This window comes from Lissotriton vulgaris, chromosome 3_1 (genome assembly GCF_964263255.1).
Source record: "Lissotriton vulgaris chromosome 3_1, aLisVul1.2, whole genome shotgun sequence".
NCBI classification, from domain to species: Eukaryota; Metazoa; Chordata; class Amphibia; order Caudata; family Salamandridae; genus Lissotriton; species Lissotriton vulgaris.
The window spans coordinates 1982316702-1982335137 of NC_141689.1; positions in this window are offsets into that span (position 1 = coordinate 1982316702).

Below are 18436 nucleotides of genomic sequence, written 5' to 3' on the forward strand. Positions count from 1 at the left end.
TCTGGAGTAGCATGTGTCTGGACATCAATTACGTCTAGGGCGGGATCTCTAACTGCCATACACTGTGTCGGTACTATTGTCTTTGTCACATCAGTAGTCTGGGTGTGAGTCAGTGCTGTATGTTTTGCTGTCTGGTCTGCCAGGTCGTTACCCTGGGAAACAGAATCTGTGACTTTAGTATGTGCTTTACACTTCATGACTGAAATGGCTGAAGGCAGATGTATTGCTTCTAGTAGTGCTTGAATGAGAGGACCATGCTGTATCTTTGTACCATGAGAGGTCAGAAAACCTCGTTCTTGCCAGAGCATGCCGAAGTCGTGTACGACTCCGAACGCATAACGGGAATCTGTGTATATGTTAACATTTCTGTTTTTCGCTAGAATACAGGCTTGGGTCAGAGCGATGAGCTCTGCTGCTTGAGCAGACAGTGTGTCAATACGATGTGTTTCTTTAATTTCAGTTTCAGTGGTCACGGCATACACGGCCACTAATTCTCCTGTACTTGTTCTCATGCATGAACCGTCCACATAAAGTGTCAGGTCTGGATTTGTCAATGGGACATCTGTTAAGTCTCGTCTAGGCTTTGTTACTGCATTAATTATTTCTATACAATCATGTGGAGCTGGATCTGTCATAACTGTAGGTAACAGTGTTGCTGGATTCAGGATGTTGCAACGCCTGATTTCTATGTGTGGCTGGAATAGTGTTAATTCATAACCTGTCAGTCGTGCTATAGTTAAGTGTTGAGTCTGGGTTCTGTTTAACAAAACCTCTACAGAATGTGGTACTTGAACTGTTAACTGATGACCTAAAACAATTGAATCACTTTGTCTTATTGCTAACGCTGTTGCTGCTACTGACTTTAAGCACGCAGGGAGTGCTTGGGCTACTGAATCCAATGTACTAGAAAAATAAGCACAAGGCTTATGTGAACCTGCTTGATCTTGAGTGAGGACAGACAACGCTGTACCATCACGTTCTGTAACAAAAAGTGTAAACGGTTTGCTGTAACATGGCGTTGCTAAAACTGGTGCTTGGCATAAAACTTTCTTTAAGTCTTCAAAAGCTTGTGTATGTTCCTGAGTCCAAGGGAGGGCAGTCGAAGTCGCTGCCTCCTGTGTCGTTAACTGGATGAGTGGCTTGGCTAGAAATGCATACTGGGGAATCCATTGTCTGCAGTACGAGGTGAGGCCTATGAAGGCCCGCACTTCCTTTTGTGTCTTGGGTTGCGGCATGTTCACAATTAACTGAATGCGATCGGGAGTGAGCTGTCTCCCCACTTTGGACAGCAAGTGACCCAAGTACACAACTTGCTGAACACAGAATTGTAGCTTCGAAGGAGACACCTTGTGTCCCTTGTCGGCCAGGAAATGTAAAACTGTCAGTGATGCTTTTTCACATTCGGGCTCACTTCGTGCGGTGATCAGCAGATCATCGACGTATTGTAGTAAAGTGGTGTTGACTGGCATTTGAATACAATCTAGTTGTCTCTTCAGTGCTTGACTATAGATGCTGGGGCTTTCTGTGAATCCTTGAGGTGCGCGCGAAAATTTGAAACTGCGTCCATTTAAACAGAATCCGAAGAGATATTGGCTCTCTGGATCAATAGGCACGCTGAAGAAGGCGTTCTTGAGATCAATTACAGTAAAGAACGTTGCTTCTGAATCAATAGCAGTCAATAGAGATGATATATCGGGGACCACAGGATACTGTGGGATAATGCATTTATTCAATTCTCGAAGATCAATCACCAGCCGATATACTGGCGGTGCATTGGGATCAGTACGTTTAAGAATCGGAATGATGGGTGAATTACAGATATTGGAGTCGGTTTCGACGACCACTCCTTGGGCAATGAGCTCTTCAATGATTTTCAGTAAAGCCACTACAGCATCGGGTGGTAACTTGTATTGTCTGATTCTGGGTAATAAAACACCTGCCTTGAGTGTAACGCGGTATGGTGTAATGTGCATACATCCTACATCAGTTGGGCCTTTTGCCCACAAGTAATCAGGTACATTTTTCAATCTGACGTCAAACTCACGCAAAACATAATGGCCCTTGAAATCCCGCAGAAAGAGTCTAACTCCCTCCGGGGAACAGCAGATTATGGCTCCTAGAGCCTTCAATGTTTTAATTCCTAATAGATTTTCTGGACATGATTTCGTGAGTAACAGGTCTGTAACGCGTGATAATGGACCCACAGCCAGGGGAACTGGTTCTGATACTTCATTTACAATAGGCTGTCCTGAAAAACCAAGGGAAACATTTTGTGAGCCTGAGAGGGGTGCCCCTGGAACTTCGTCATGACTTATTGTAGTGCGACTTGCCCCTGTGTCAATTAAAAACTTTCTGTCTTTTCCCAATACTTGACTGTGTACATAAGGACCTTCTTGATCTACAGGAATCTCAATAAGAGGCAAGCCACCTTCCCTCTCTAGGCTGTTTCATGTATATCGGGAGTATTCGGGGTAAGCAGACTGGGCATACTGGTACATCTGTTGTGAGACTTGCTGAGTCGCAGCAATGGGCTGTGGCTGTGGTACTGCTACGGTCTGTGCTGTCTGTGCGGATGCATGTATAGGCTGTGTATTCTGTGTAGACTGATGCTGGTTATGGTCTTGTCTAGGCGGATGCGGTCTTTCTTTAGTTTTACCTGTCGCTATGTTATGTTTCAGAACTGGACATTCGTGTACGTAGTGACCTGGCTGCTTGCAATAATTGCATGTCCCTTTAACAGGAGCCGCAGTGTGACTTGTCTGGGTCGTACCTTTCCTGTGACTGTCGGATGGGACCGTCTGAGCTACTAACATTTTCATTTTCGTGTCTTTCATACGTTTCTGTTCCTGATCTTGTTCTTCCCTAATTCTATTCTGGTGATATTGTAACATTTGTAACATCTGGGATGGCGTATTTGCTTGCCATGTACTCTCGACTTTATACACTCTATTTTTAACTAACGGTAGGGAATTCTCGACTAACTTTGATACAAAAAGATGTGGGTACGACTCGCTACTTGGCTGGAGGCCACTATTGATAATAAAACATTTCTCGAATCTTGAATAGAAGTCACTAGTATCTTCATCATGTTTCTGTTTACAGGACGAGATTGCATCCCAATCTTCTTTTCTAGTTGTCAATAATCTGGGCAAGACCTGTACTATCAAACCTGGTAATGCTTTAGTTTTGTCCCCAAGGCCTAACCCTGGAACCCGTTTTTTCTCTTCTTCTTCTATTTCTGCCCAGGCAATCTTTGTGTCTCCCACCTCCCATTCCTTTTCCTTCAGTTTCTCAAATATACCCGTAGGCAGTAACACTTTCAACATTTTCATGATATCATCATACGTGTAGTCTCCCATCAGTAACATATCTTTGAGCTCTCTATGAAAACCTGCAGGGTCTTTATCATGGCACGGGACTAATTTCTTCATTTCTAACAGTTCTAATTTAGTCAGAGGCGTGTGTACATACACGCGTTTCAAAACCTTATCCTCACCCATTACAGGGTGTACTTCTCGTAAGGGGTTCTGACTTTCAATACCACCCCTGCACTGCATATGGTACATTTTCCTCTCTGGAGGTGGGGCGGGAACATGTTCAGAGCTTACAAAGGTATCATATCTGCGTCGTTGTTCTAGAATTATTTGAATTAATTTGGTACTTAAGCCTCTCCATCTATCCATCAGTAGTGCTTCTAGTGTCTCGTGTAAGGGACCTGGATCGGAATAATGTTTTCTGTATTTAATGAGAAGGTGCTGAATCATGTATACGCCTGCTAGTTTCTGTTCGTCGGGGGAGAGGTTCAGAAATGTCTGCGCCACTGTGTCATCATTATATATGTCTGCATTTTCGGCCCATGATACAGCTGATCGGGCTAGTTCTTGTTCATCCATAGAATTGAGTACATGGTACCCAACTCGATCTCGAAGCCGTTTATCAGTTTCCTGGAACTGATGCTCAGCAGAATTCGGATTCGTTAAGGCAGAGAAGAAAACTCTCTTGCTCTCCGGACGGACACCTTTCCTAAGGTAGTTTCCCCTACCTACATATGCTATAATGTCTGTAGACTTTCCTGATGTCCCATCTTCATTTTCTTCCTCAGAGGAAGTTTTATCAGTTTCTTCCTGATGCGCAGTTAATACTGCCTTTCTAATTTTCTGGGACATAGCGGCTATGCAAGTCCCCTTGTCATGTTTTGCTTCTGCTATATTTTGGCCCCACTTGTTCAATACGTCTAATTCACTCTGATCTGTTCCGGGCCTGTCTCGTTCTCTTATTACACAATTAATGAAGAATCGTAATATCTGTTTTTGAATGTCAACTTTCTGTTTATACATGGCAGCTTGGACACTGTCGGGATCTTTCCCTGTCTGTATGAATTTGTATAGTCTGTCGAGGGCTTCCTGCATTCCCACACAGCATAACAAGCTGTCGGTGGCAGATCTTAAGCGCAGTGATGCTAATACCATTAGATCGTCTGTTCCGGGTACTGGATCATATCTGCAGAATGACATCCTATCTTTCAATGCCTCAAGCCGGGATGAATAGTGGGGAGACTGGAAAGGATTCTGTGTGTCCTTTAAATGCAATCTGTGTGTCGGTGGCGGGGTCTGTAGACCCGCTGTCACACCTCCTGAGGCGGATGCTTGGGCATTATCTCTCCGCGGAGTCTGTATCTGAACGTGAACTTGTCGTTTAGGTGGATCAGGCAAACGTGGTTTCGGTAGGTCAGTTTTGAGTAGGGGAAGTGGCGGGGCTGGCGGAACAGGAGAAGTCTGTTGCGGTACCGGCGGAACGTGACCTGGGGGTGGAGTACCACCCCCGTCCCTGTCTGCAGGCAGGGCGCGAACAGGCAGATTGGTGTAAGCTGGTGCTACATCATCTAGATAGGAATTTAGGAATATGTCTTTAGTAGTCTTGTGCATTACTTTAGTTGGAACCAATGGTGACGGCAAATTTTTCGGTATTTCTGAAATGGCGTCAGGGGTACCTTCGGCCAAAAGATACATGTTGTTCACTTGGCTATTTTGGGTACGATCTATTTGTTCTAATTTTACTCGAATTCCCTCAGTAACTAATTCGTTTTCTTGGGCCTTTTCTGATTCTTGAAGTCTGTCTTCTCTACGGAGTGCTCTTTCAGCACGCTTACGTGATTCCTTACGCCAAAATTCTATGGCGTCTTTCTGAGATTGTCTAGCTTTCTTTTTCCGTAATACTTCTTCTACCTTTATGATGCACTCGGCATCCCATGTTCCGTTAACTGGCCATCGGTATCTTTCCTCTAGGTGCTTGGTATAATCGGTCCATAACTCTAGATACAGAATGGCGTCTATGCCATGTTTATTGTACATAAAATTACCTGGAGTGTCCCTAGGGGGGATTGGAATCTCTTCCTCTAACATCCCTTTCCTAGTTCCTATCTGCTTTAACTTGTTAAAAAACGGCATTGTGCCTACTTGATACTGAAATGCTTGATCCTTGATACTCAATGTTGACTGTAACTATTTATACAAGAGACACAATAATACACAAAAACAATCACATTCATACCACGACATTAATTACAAAAACATTTAAAACATAGATGACTACCCCTCTATACTAGAAGTACCGCTCAACGATACGGATACACTGCTGTAACAGTGCAGAAATTCGGAATACTTTATATACTGCTAAACAGTACAGATACACTGCCTAAAAACAGTGCAGACCGGACTTGCGTACCCAAACCCGTCTAGATACGACCCAGCAATGGTACTCACCGGGAAGCACGGAAAACAGAAGGCCTCGGAAAACTCGACTGGACTCGGCTCGGAACTTCGGAAAACTTCGGAAAACTTCGGAAAACTTCGGAAAACTTCGGAAAACTGGTGGGCCTCTTCACACCTCGGACCTTGCTTCTTTCGGCTGGGCTCTGGTCGGGATCCTCCGCACTCCTCACCGCCTCGTCTGGGCACTGATTGCAGTCTTCGTCACCTCCGTGTGTCAGAGGGGGATGCAGGAAATCCTGCCAGTACACGTGTAGTCCGTCTAACTGATGGCAGGGGACACGGATTGCAACGCACCTTCCGGCGCGTGAGGTGGGGGAGGGGTCCCTGTTCGGGCGCCAAAATGACGTAAATAATTAATTTACTCTCTTAATTTCTATGCAGGTAAGTACTTAATTAATAATAACTCAATCAGAATGAAGGAAAACAGAGTCCGTGGTGTAAGAGTTTCTAAGGGTTTTATTCCTCATAAAGGAATCAGGATATCATGTTCTGACCACCACACAGGGTGTCAGAAGGGATAGATGAGCGCGCTCTCGTTTATTGACAATACATAGCTTATATACTTGATTTACATCATAATGTTCAATGTAAGAGGCGTAACAGCTGAGAGAAGACAAGATAACAGTATACACGTGGTATTAGTACATCATCAAGAGGCGTAAACTAGGCGTAAACTAGAGGTGTGTGCTAGAAACGTCACTGATAGGTGACGCAAGTGGGTGGCACCAAGGGGTGGTGCTAACAGAATGTTGCAATGTCAGCAGAAATCGGAAGCTTGGATGCGCGCGCAGCTGCATGACGTGTGATTGACGGGGTGCAGGGGACTTGACATTCACACTGACGGAAAGAGACAGAAGTCTGGTATGTCAGATCAACTTGTGCTTCTATCATATCTGATATCTGATGTTTAGGAACTAAGCTATCTGGGCAGAAAGGTCTCTAGAGCAGAAGCTATTCTATACTTGCTGTGAGTGCGTGTATAAGCGCCTGAGTGTCTGTATGAGAAGCGTGGGGGCATGGGGCCTTACATGGAAGCATGGCAACAGAGGCTATGAATTACTTGCATAGAGACAGGTCGGCCCTTTAGCCCTGCAGCTGAGGAAGGATGTTTACTGAAGCTAGCAGGCTGGAATGTATTTTCGGGGAGGGAAACAGATAACTCGAAGGTTATAGTCAATCTTGGCAGGTAGCAGGCTGAGCTGAGCACGGAGGACCGCGCTAGAAGTAAGTCAGAGTTCACGGGTACGGGGGCTGCTTGGGCAGGGGCCCTCGCAGTCAGAAGCCAGAAAAGAGGCTCGGTGGCAGAGATTCAGGGCCTACTTTCAGCCAGGCTGAAAAACGTAGGAGTGCACTTCAAAAAGACGTTGGCATAGCATACTTAGGAACGGACCATCTAACCCATTCATGGTGGGTCTGAAAGAGGACAAGTTAACGTTGGACGCAAATGTATTTGCGTCTTCATAGCTGGTACAGGAGGGAAGTTACATGCACTTTAACTCGTACATGGAGTCGGTGGGGTACTCGCTAGGGAACACAACATGGCCAAAATTTAATTTTCCTCAGGTTTAGTTTTTGACAAGAAACTACCAAAGGTTTCTCTAGGTTCTAATCAGCTCCATACCTTTCGAATGAAGGAGGTCTGGTATCTCTGTTTCGGGACTCGATTTCCCAACACCCCGCAAGGGAGTAAGAAACACTGGAGCTGGATTTCTCAGCAGAGGAGGGCAGCTTCCTGAAAAGTGCGTCAGCTGGAGAGTCGGCTTCCTTCTGCACTTTCTGTAGCAAGCTGCATCGGGCAAGTAGGTCATCGAACTGCTCCGTACCACCGTGCTTTGCTATTGCAAGTGAAGGTATATTTATACCTTGAAGGTGTTTAGGAATGCCATGTTTGACGTAAAGTCGGGCATATGAACGTCATGAATGAACCCCTAAGGAATAGATGCTCATTGTAAAACTAACTGAGTTCTTGGAGAAATCAATATTCAAGCAAGGAGAAGTCCCTAACCGCTTAAGCTGGTTTTCCAAGAAATCATTGTGACGTTTGGTGAAGGGATGGAAGTAGCCATGCCTGTATTTGGGTAGCATGGGTTATGCCTAAATAAGGGCTCTAATTCTATACCTGTATAAGGGCAACAGGAATTGTACCTATATAAGGGAATGAATCGGGAAAATCCATTTGGAATCTAAAACGCCATACAACCGCTGTGGCGAGGGATGTCGAGGATCAGGCGTGCTGAGGCGTTCTGTATGCGTTGTAGTCATTTCAGGAGTTTGGCCAATGCTCCTGCGTAGAGGGCTATTCGATAGTCCAGCCTGCTGCTGACGAGGGCCTGGGTGATTGTTCTTATTTTTTCGTGGGTATCCACCTGTAGATCTTGCGGAGCATGCAGAGGGTGTTGAAGCAGGAGTATGAGACGCATTGACTTGCTTGGCCATGGAGAGTGTTGAGTCGAGGATAAACCTCAGGTTGCGTGTGTGGTTGGTGGGTGGTGCTGCTCCCAGTGCGGTCGGCCACCAGGAGTCATCCCAGGCGGAGAGGGTGGGGGTGAGGATGAGGACCTCCATTTTGTCTGAGTTCAGGTTCAGATATCTGTTCTTCGTCCACACATGATGGCTTTCATTCCTTTGTGGAGATTGGTTTTGGCAGTGGGGGGCTCCTTGGTGAGGGAGAGGATCAGCTGAATGTCGTTTGCGTAAGAGATGATGTTGGGGTCATACAGTCGGGTGACATGGGCGAGTGGTGGCATGTAGATGTTGAACAATGTTGGGCTAAGGGATGATCCTTGGGGTACGCTGCAGATGATCTCAGAGGCTTTGGAACGGAAAGGGGGGCGGAGGACGCTCTGGGTTCTGCCAGACAGGAAGGTGGTGGTGCATTCCAGAGCCTTGTCTTGTATCCCTGCATTGTGGAGGCGTGTGTGTAGGGTGCAGTGTCAGACAGTGTCTAAGGTGGTCCAGGAGGATGAGGGGCGTGGTTTTGCCGTTGTCCAGTAGGGCCCTGATGTCATCGGTGGTGTCGATGAGGGCAGTTTCGGTACTGTGGTTGCTGTGGGACCCTGACAGGGATGGGTCCAGGATGTTGTTCTCCTCGGGGTAGCGGGTCAACTGTCTGTTGATGGTTTTCTCGATGACCTTCACCAGGAACGGGAGCAAGTAGATGGGCCGGAAGTTCTTAAGGTCCCTCAGATCTGCCTTGGGTTTCTTGAGTAAGGCACTGATCTTGGTGTGATTCCTGCTCTCCAGGAAGGTTGCGGTCTCAAATAAGATGTTGATGGCCTTGCGGAGATGGGGTGCGATGGTGGCGCTAGCTTTGTTGAAGATGTGGTGTGGGCATGGGAGAGACGGAGTGGATGGTGTTCATGATTTTGATGGTGTCATCGTCGTTTATGTCGGTCCAGGTGAGCAGGAGGTTGATGTGGGTGGTGACTGCTGGGTCTGAGGTAACGGTAGCTGTCGGGGCGGTCAGGTTGTTGAAGCTGTCAAGGATGTCTGCAATCTTGCGATGGAAGAAGGTGGCAAGGGAGCCGCACAGGTCTTGCGACAGTGGGATGCCATTGGTGTTGGAGCTAGGCTTCGAGAGTTCCTTCACGATGATGTATAGCTCTTTGCTGTTGTGTGCGTTGTTGTCGAGATGGTCCTTGAAGGAGGCCCTTTTGTCGGACCTGATGAGGTGAAGATGTCTGCGGATTGCCTTCTTGTGGGCTTTTTAGCAGTCTGGTGTCTGTTTGCATGCCATTTTTTCTCTAGTTTTCAGCAGGTTTGCTTGGAGGCTTGGAGGTCCACGGTGAACAAGCTGGCTTTCTTGTTAGTACGTGTGTTGGCGGATTTCTTGATCGGGTTGGTGCAGTCGTTGATCCAACGCCTGAGGTTGCAGGCAGCGGTGTAGGTGTCTGTGGGGTCGGCGGGAGGGCTTCAGGCGAGCGTGGTGTTGAGCTGGTCTTCAGTGATTTTGCTCCAGCTGTGGTGGGGGATCTGTTGAGTGAGGTGGTGCATGGTGGTTTTCAGGAAGGTAAAATGGATGCAATGATGGTCGGTCCAGTGGAGTTTGGTGGTGTGGCTGAAGGTGACGTGGGAGCTTGAGGAGAAGATGGGGTCAAGTGTGTGGCCAGCAGAGTGGGTAAGTGTTGTGACAAGCTGTCTGAGACTGAGGTTGGTGAGGTTGTCAATCAGGGTGGTGGAGTTGGTGTTGTTGTTGTTCTCGAGGTTGAAGTTCAGGTCTCTGAGGAGGATGTACTCTGTAGAGGTAAGAGCGTGCGTGCTGACAAAGTCGGCGATGGAGTCTGGGGGGTCTGTAGATGAGGGTGGTGTTGAGATCAGTGTCGGTCTGGAAGTGCAGGTGTTCGGCAGTGCTGAGGGTGTCATCGGTGATGGTCGAGACCCCGAGGGTGTTCTTGTGGATGATGGCGAATCCACCTCCTACTCCCTTGGTGCGGTCCTTGGGGGCGATCTTGTAGCTGTCCGGGATGGCTATGACAATGTTGGGTTGCCGAGGAGGCATTCTTCCAGGTCTCTGTCAGGAAGGTGATGTCCAGGGAGGATACGTCGAGAAGATCCCAGAGTTCAGGCGTGTTGGCATGCGGAGCGGGTGTTCAGTAGAATGCATCTGAGGTTGTTGCGTACTGTCACAGTGTGCGGTTTGGCGGCTCAGAGGCTGGTGAAGTTGCAGCTCCGGCAGGAGAAGGGTCCTTTGGTGTGCTTTGGGGTGGCAAGGAAGCGGGTTTGCGGTCATCCAGTGTTGATGCGTGGGGGGGGCTGGTGGTGTGGTGGCGCTGTTCTGTGTGGCATTCACGGAGACCAGGGGGTCTGGCGCTGGGCGCGGTCCAGACATGGTCCACACGTGTCGAGCACATAACTGGACGCTGTTTTTACAGTCATCTCTTCATATATTTCCACTGGTCTGAAAGGAAAAATCAGATTAATCTGCAAATTAACACAGTAAAATGACCAAGCATCCTTCTGCAATCTTTAAGCCCATTGGTAGAAAAAATGCTGATCTTGCCTCTTGATTTCTTTAAAATCTAGTTGTTTTTGATCCACAGAGGTAAATAAATCTACAGCAGGTTACTATGAATATTTGGTTGTATCTATAATTTGTACAGCCTCCCCTGGCATGAATACCAGCAGGAAAAGTCTGACAGTACACTGTCCAGTATGGGTTTCATCATTCCATTGCTAGCCAGTCCTTAAGCCTATACATGAAGATATTTTCTGTTGTCCTATATACTCTGAACTATGGATAATTTTCACTTAACACCAATTGAACTAATTTATTCCTACAAGTATTGAAGGCAATCAGAGCATCACCTCAACATACACGAGAGTAACCCTTTGAATCTAGATATTCTATCAAATCTACAATCTCTTAGTCTCTTAAGTCAGATTTAGTCAGATTTAGCCAGGGTGCTCGATTCAAGGTTGAAAAAGAGGTGGCAAGCAAGCAAATTAGCTAATTTTGAGTATGGAGAGGGATGTGGAAAGTTCTTGCATGAAAGACCAAACAAGATCTTGCCAGAGGAACTATCAATGATCTAAACTCTGACATCCCGGGGAGCTTACTCCTGACACCAGCTGAAATCGAAAAGGCGTTTCAAAAGCATTTCGAGGAAGTTTATCGCAAATATTTAACTGTACAGGAGGAAGAAATTAAAGAGGGTCAGAATCCCCAGAAATAAACTGCGGAGGACAAATCTCATAATATGAATATGCTAATATCAAGTGTTGAGATCAGAAAAGTTCTAGTAACTGGAAAAGCTGGAAAAGCCGCAGGTCCAGATAGGTTAGTGGCAGACCTACATAAAGCGTTAAAAGAAGTGTTTATCCCTGTCATGACAACATTATTTTCTCACATTTTTGAAGAAGGGGGGGTTTATACCATCATCTTGGAATGAAGCAACAGTGGCATTAATTCTTAAACCCTCAAAATCGCCACACTCAAGTGATTCGTACTGGCCTATCTCTCTGCTAAATATTGATTATAAGATCTCTGCAAAAATATTGCAGAGAAGTTGAATGGAGTGATAGAGGGCATACTCCATAGAGATCAAAAAGGCTTTCTTTTAGGGAGAAGAATCAGGGAACTCACTTATAATCTGATCGGGGCAATTGATATAGCAACTCTCTATAAAACACAATTGGCTATAATAACCCTAGATGCCTCGAAAGATAGAGTAAACTGGGCCTACTTAAAATATATACTTAAAGAATGTAATTTAGAAAAAAAAATCTGCAGAACAGTTTCTTTGATATATCAAGCCCTCATTGCCAGGATTCTGATGAATGGGAATTCTCCATTGCTTTTTAACCTACACATTGAGCCTTTGGCTGAAAAAATTAGAAAACTTCCAAGAATACCTCCTTTCACATTTAAGAACTGGGAAAGGAAGGTGGCGTTATACGTCGATGACTTAACGGTATTTACATATGACTTGAATGTTGCAATCCAATCATTTATAATGTAGCACAGCACTTTGTTCTTGTGTCGGGATATGAAATAAATGCGGAAAACACTGAAAGTATGGCATGGAATCTAGACCCAGGTACTCATCTAAGTAAAAAAGTGCTGAGGTATCTGGTTATACAGATTACTCACAATATTGATAATATTACAGATACAAATTTTCAGAAAATCAAAAAAGAAATACACAATTCCTTAAAGAGTTGGGCTTATTTACCTTTGACTGTAATTGGCAGAGTCAATCTAATAAAAATGATGGTGGTTCCTAAAATAATCTTTTTATTACAAAACCTTCCTCTGGCATTCAAGGAACAAAGCCTGAAAAAACTCCAGGCAAAAATAAACACCTTTATATGGCCTCGAAAGGTATTAGAATATCTTTGAACAAACTGCGTATTAAGAAAAACAAAAGAGTGCTATGCCTGCCAGACTTAGTTTTGTATGCAAGGGTATTTCTACTAAGGGCTGGGAAAATGCTGATGGATATACCAGACAGCTCAGATATTGGTATAATGTTAAAGGACAATCTTTTAACTCTTGAGGGAGGAAGTCATGGTGAACCAAGATTCTTTAAGAAAGTTTTGTTAAAGATATTGAAGGGTTTAGCCGGTATGTGGTTTAAAGTCAGAAAAGTTTTGAAGATTAGTTACTATAGCACACTGGCGCCCATTTGGAATGCGCCGGGCTCACCAGAGTGGACTAAAGACTCTATTGTAATTCCTTTGATAAAAGCCAGAATCCTGCATTGGGAACAACTGATACCGGATGGTTCTCTGCTTTCCTGGAATGATTTGAGTACACTTACAGATAACGGACTGTACAAATTTAAGTACTGGCAAAGTAAAAGTTGGCATCAAGCCATTTCGATAGCTGTTGGCGTGTCCAATGAACTGGAAAAGCTGCTGAGGGTAATAATCTAAAAAAAGAAAGAGGTGTTGGTCCTTTATTGGTTATTGCTAGACCAGGCGGAGGGCGAATTCAAACAGCCATCAGAGCTGTGGGGAGAGAACTTGCCCTGCGCTCACCTTGAAGATTTATGGCTTGTATCTCACGATATTTTGTATACTACAGTCCAACCTGCAAATTTAAGAAGAAATCATATTTTCTGTCTTCACAGGGTATACTGGTCTCCTTAAAAGTTATCTAAATTTACGGATGATCTGGCGCCATTGGGTCCAAAATTCCCCCAGATAAATGCTGATGATGTCCAAATGTTTTTAACCTGTCCAATGTTGCACCAATTCTGGTTGGCTGTAAGTAGAGGTATGGAAAATATTTTTGCCTTAAGCACCCAGGTAAGTATAACCTTGGTGTTCTTTGGGTTGTTTCCATGTTATCAGTCAATGTCTCGGTGGGAAAATAGGCTATGTTTATATTTTATTTTACTTGCAGGAAGAAACATTTGTAAATTGTGGGTCAAGGACACACCTCCAACGTTTTTAGATTGGTTGATCTCCATTTAATATACAATAAAGCTTGATAGAGTTAAATCAGAAAATGAAAAAAATAATAGATAAGATTTCTGGGCTCCATGTGAGGAATGGTTAGGCACTCTTTGATCAGTCCAATGATTATGCCTTTACACTGACTTACTTCACCCCTCTTGTTTCAGCTTGGCCCCAGTGTGATACAGAACAAGGCAGCAGAGAAGCTCTGGGTAAAGTGTATCCATCTAGATACAGAGATCTCCAGTTGGCGCTTTCTAAGAGGGGAGCCACAGGAGATACTCGAACTGCTCTGAGTTTATCTGATGGCGAATGAGGATAACATTTTTTTTAAAGTCTTGCAAGCAATATTCATATTTCATAAATGTATTGTCTAAACTCTGAGCGTATTTTTCGTTAAATCTAATCACTGAGCTTACAAAAAAAAGCATAGTGCTTGAACACTTATAGAATGCATTTCAACTATGAATAGAGCCCATCTGAAGTCCTCACTGGCCTTTATTCCTTCCAGGAAAGGATTATCATTGGACCCCCTTTTTCTGCATAATGTTTTGTTATTCCATGTGATGAGTAAGAATAAAAACTGCAAATCACTTTGTGAATAACAATTTTGCTGCAGCCACTAAAAGTTCTATATCATATGTATACATGCAAACAGATCAGTTTCAGGCACGAGAGTCCCGAATTTTTAAGCCAAAATTGTATTTCTTTTAGCGGTTTCCAACCTAAATGAGCCCCTGTTCCAATCTTCATAAATGAAAAAATTATTTCTCCAGATTTTTTTTCCCAGTATCTCCCTCTCTCCTGGTTCGGAATGTTGGCATGTATTCATAGGAGATAGCTAACCCATGATAGTGTACTGCAAAGCTTGTCTTCCTCATCCTCAAAAAACCCCGATGTTCCTTTATGCTAGGGCCCTGTCCAAATAAAACCTTTACCTGCAGTGAACCCTAGTGAACGGCATAACATGTGGTCATCATTAAATGGTAACTCCACAGAGACATTGTTGCAAGAAAAAAGATCAGAACGAGATTTACTTAAAACGGTGACACTGCCTTGAGCCAAATGTGAGTCCCACACTGGTAATGTAATCAGTGGCATCTGAAGAAAAAATATTTTTTTGTGATACTCAGCAATGTGTCACGGTTCAAGGTAAACAGCCAGTACCTTGTTTCAGATTTCTACTTGCGGTCAACCGTCCAGTACAAATTTGCATACTATGACAACCTGGTGCCGCATTACACTTGTGGCGCATTTTCCTTCATTGCGCCAGGCACTCTTTTAAAAAGCTGTGCCAGGCGCAATGAAGGAAAATACTCTGCATTATGGGGAAGGCACTGTACCCAGGGTAGCTGTGAACTTGTGCTGACTTGAGTGCAGTGCATTCGAATGCAATACAGAGTGGTTGCTTTAAAGCTGCTCCCTGATTCACTGTGCAGGCACCAACCATTGACTGCACCCGCCTGCAAGGGGATGTCTGGCATTTACCTCATCCAGAGGTATTCTCACGGAGGGGTGCACTGACAGTGCGCCTCCTGAGGGCTTCTTTGCCTCTGCACCCGTGGCGGTAATACGTCATGGGTCCAGAGTCAAAGGGATTCACTCATTTGCATGGGGCATGCCTGCATGCACATGAGGGATCACCCCCTTGAAGATCGCACTAGCGATTTATGTGCACCAACTCTATTGTTATTACTGAAGGGGCTGCAAAGGCATCTGCAGCCCCCTCTATAATAGTAAAGTGTCCCAGGGCCACGCACATTGGGTGCAAACCCCTGTTGCATCCCCGGGGCGCTTTATGTAATAAGGCCCCAGATTGAAAACTGAAATATTTCAGAAAACTGCCTGTGCTTTCGGAACTAGGGTTCAATTGAAGGAAGTTGAGGATAAAATCTAAAATAAATAATAAATATATTCATATTTCTCAAAGGAAATCTTGGATATTTGTGCCATTGATTATATTGATGATGTCTTGAGCTACTCCTCCTCTGTCTCCGAACATGAAAGACATGTCAGAGCTATCTCATGAAGACTGAAAGAAAACAAACTATTTGTCAAATTGGAAAAATGCTAATTTCATGTTCCTGCTGTTTACCTTTTGGGGTATATGTTATCTGAACTGGGCCTTAGTATGGACCCGCAGTAGGCAATGACTATTACTCATTGGAAATCCCCTGAGTCAGTCAAAGTAGTAAAGTGCTTTCTGAGATTCACTAACTTTTACTGTTGCTTCATTAACCAGTTTTCTACCTTAGCTTCTCCCATTACCCGTTATTGCGTAGGAGTTTGTGGGTGCCGCAATGGAAAGCAAAAAAACACGCTATGGCAAGAACTACAGCATCCCTTCTTGGTTTTTAAGCAGAGACTCGGGGCCAAGCCTACTGAAGCTATGCTGAATATCTATAGATCTAAATGTATTGCCATCTCTGAGTATGGGTCTGCTATCTAGGGCCATAAGCCCTTTATGGATTTTAGGAATAGTGGAAAATAAATTCTCAAGAAACTTGCTTTCAGTCCTGCAATTCACTCCCTCGTATATCATTATCCAGGAATTAGGTCAGGGTTTTGTATCCAATCTGATAGGGCTGGCCCTCCTTGTATGTTGGCTATTCATTATTTATTTATTTATTTTTTAATCTTATATGGTGCACAGCTACCAAAAAGGTTTCCCGGCGCTGCTTAACAAGGAAAGTGGAAGGAGTCTAAAGTTAAGCAACCAAAATAGTTAGATGATTTAGCAGCAATGTATTGGTTAAACAGCCAGGTTTTTAAGTGTTTGAGAATGTTGCTGAAGATAGTTTCGTTCCTGAGAGGGGAAGGAAGGGAATTCCATAGATGAGGACCTAGGTAAGAAAAGGACTGTCCGCCTATTCCTGACAGTCTAAACCTTAGAACTGAAAACCTAGCCTGGGTGGGAGAGCGAAGAGAACATGATGGAATATAAGGAAGGACAATGTCATTTAGACATTGAGGAGCACTGCCAGATTTAATTTTAAACATATTGCTCAGGACTTTGAATTTCACACGATTCTCAACCCTGAGCCAATGAAGATCATGGAGAGAGCTTGAAACAGAGGCCATTCTAGGGATCTGACCAAGCAATGTGGCCACTGCATTCTGTATCACTTGCAATCTGCGTATCACATCCTTATTGGCGCCTAGATACAGTATGTTGCTGTAGTCCAGGCTAGATGTAATAAGAGCCTGGACTACAGTTTTTTGAGTGGAGCTAGGCAACATCCAGAGGATTTTTTTGAGCCATTTAAGGATGGCGAAGCAGGTAGGTGCCACGTTCACTGCTTGCTGCTGTATTGAAAGTTGGCCGTCAATGACAATACCAAGATTGCGAACTTGAGTATTGGGTTGAGGGAGAATTCCCATTTCAGACAGCCAGTGCTGGGGGCCCCAAAGGTCCTTGTTATTTCCCAAAATAAGTACTTTGGCTTTTTTAGCCATTACGTTTTAGCGAGTTGGCTAACAATCTGGATTAACCCTGAATTGTTGATGAATAGACACATTGCTCGGGATTGCTTATCCTTGGACAGAACAAGTTGCATCTCGTGGTTACAGTATATAAAGATGATAACAAGAAAACTAGGTCATCCTGGCCTCTTTGACTCTCTAGACAAGGTCAGAAAAGAGGATCTACAGTGAGTAAAAAACATTTTTTAAATATGGTGTACATGGGGTGAGAGGACAACGAGATAATGAAACCTATTATTAAAAACATCAACAGAACCGTACTTGAAAGTAGTTACAAAGTCACACAATTGCTTTTTTTTAAACTAGATTCAGTTTTAATCTTCTTCATTGTTTATGGCCGAGCCACAGGGTTGGAGCAATTCAAAAGATCAGGTCCTTGCACTGGTGACAATTTTTTCACCCAAGGTACTATGCACTTTATCTTTTTCTGTGATCATTTCCATGAAATCCGTAGGAAGTTTTTAACTACAAATTTTAAAGGGAAAAGGTTTTAAAGAGGTACGCCCAGCATTAGTGTACCTCCAGATGTTGAATGAGATTTTTAATATTGCTAGTTTTTTAGTCGCTGCCGTTAGGGAAAGGAACAGAAGGAATATCAGGCCCTGTAATGCAGCCGTTCTTTTAGAATTAGGTTGAAAGATTTTTGAATGTTAGCCTTTTTTAACTGAGATGTATCTTTACTGATTTGAGTAAAGAAGTATTACAGCTTATCTGTGATTGTTCCTTTGTTTTAATGAATTTACAAAGATTTTTTACTCAGATATAAACTCATTAATTTCAATTTCACGGTGCGTACGATTATTTTAACATTACTTTTTTAGATGATATTGCATATGGTATATGTTGTATGCTTTTATTGTTTTTATTAACCAAATAAAGTGGATTTGACTGACTGCGTAAGGGTAGGAATGGTATGAAGTTTCAGTGCACTGAGGAAACTGAGAAAACCTTTCAATAACTTATGGCAGCTTTTGCTAGCGCTCCTACCTTACAACATCCAGATCAGATCATTCAATCTAGAAGCAGATGCTTTTCAAGTAGTGGTAGGAGGTATTTTATCGCAGAGAGATGAGAAATATGGGCATTTTCATCCTGTTGCTTTCTTTTCCCCCAAACTGAGTCCTGCAGAACATTTTTACTTGGTTAGGGATAGAGAATTATTGGCTAAAAAAAGGCTTTTGATGAATGACATAATTAATTGATGGGTGCCCTCATACTGTTTCTGTGTTGACAGATCACAGAATTTTGAAAATGTATGAAGTCTGCATGTGCTTTGTTAATGA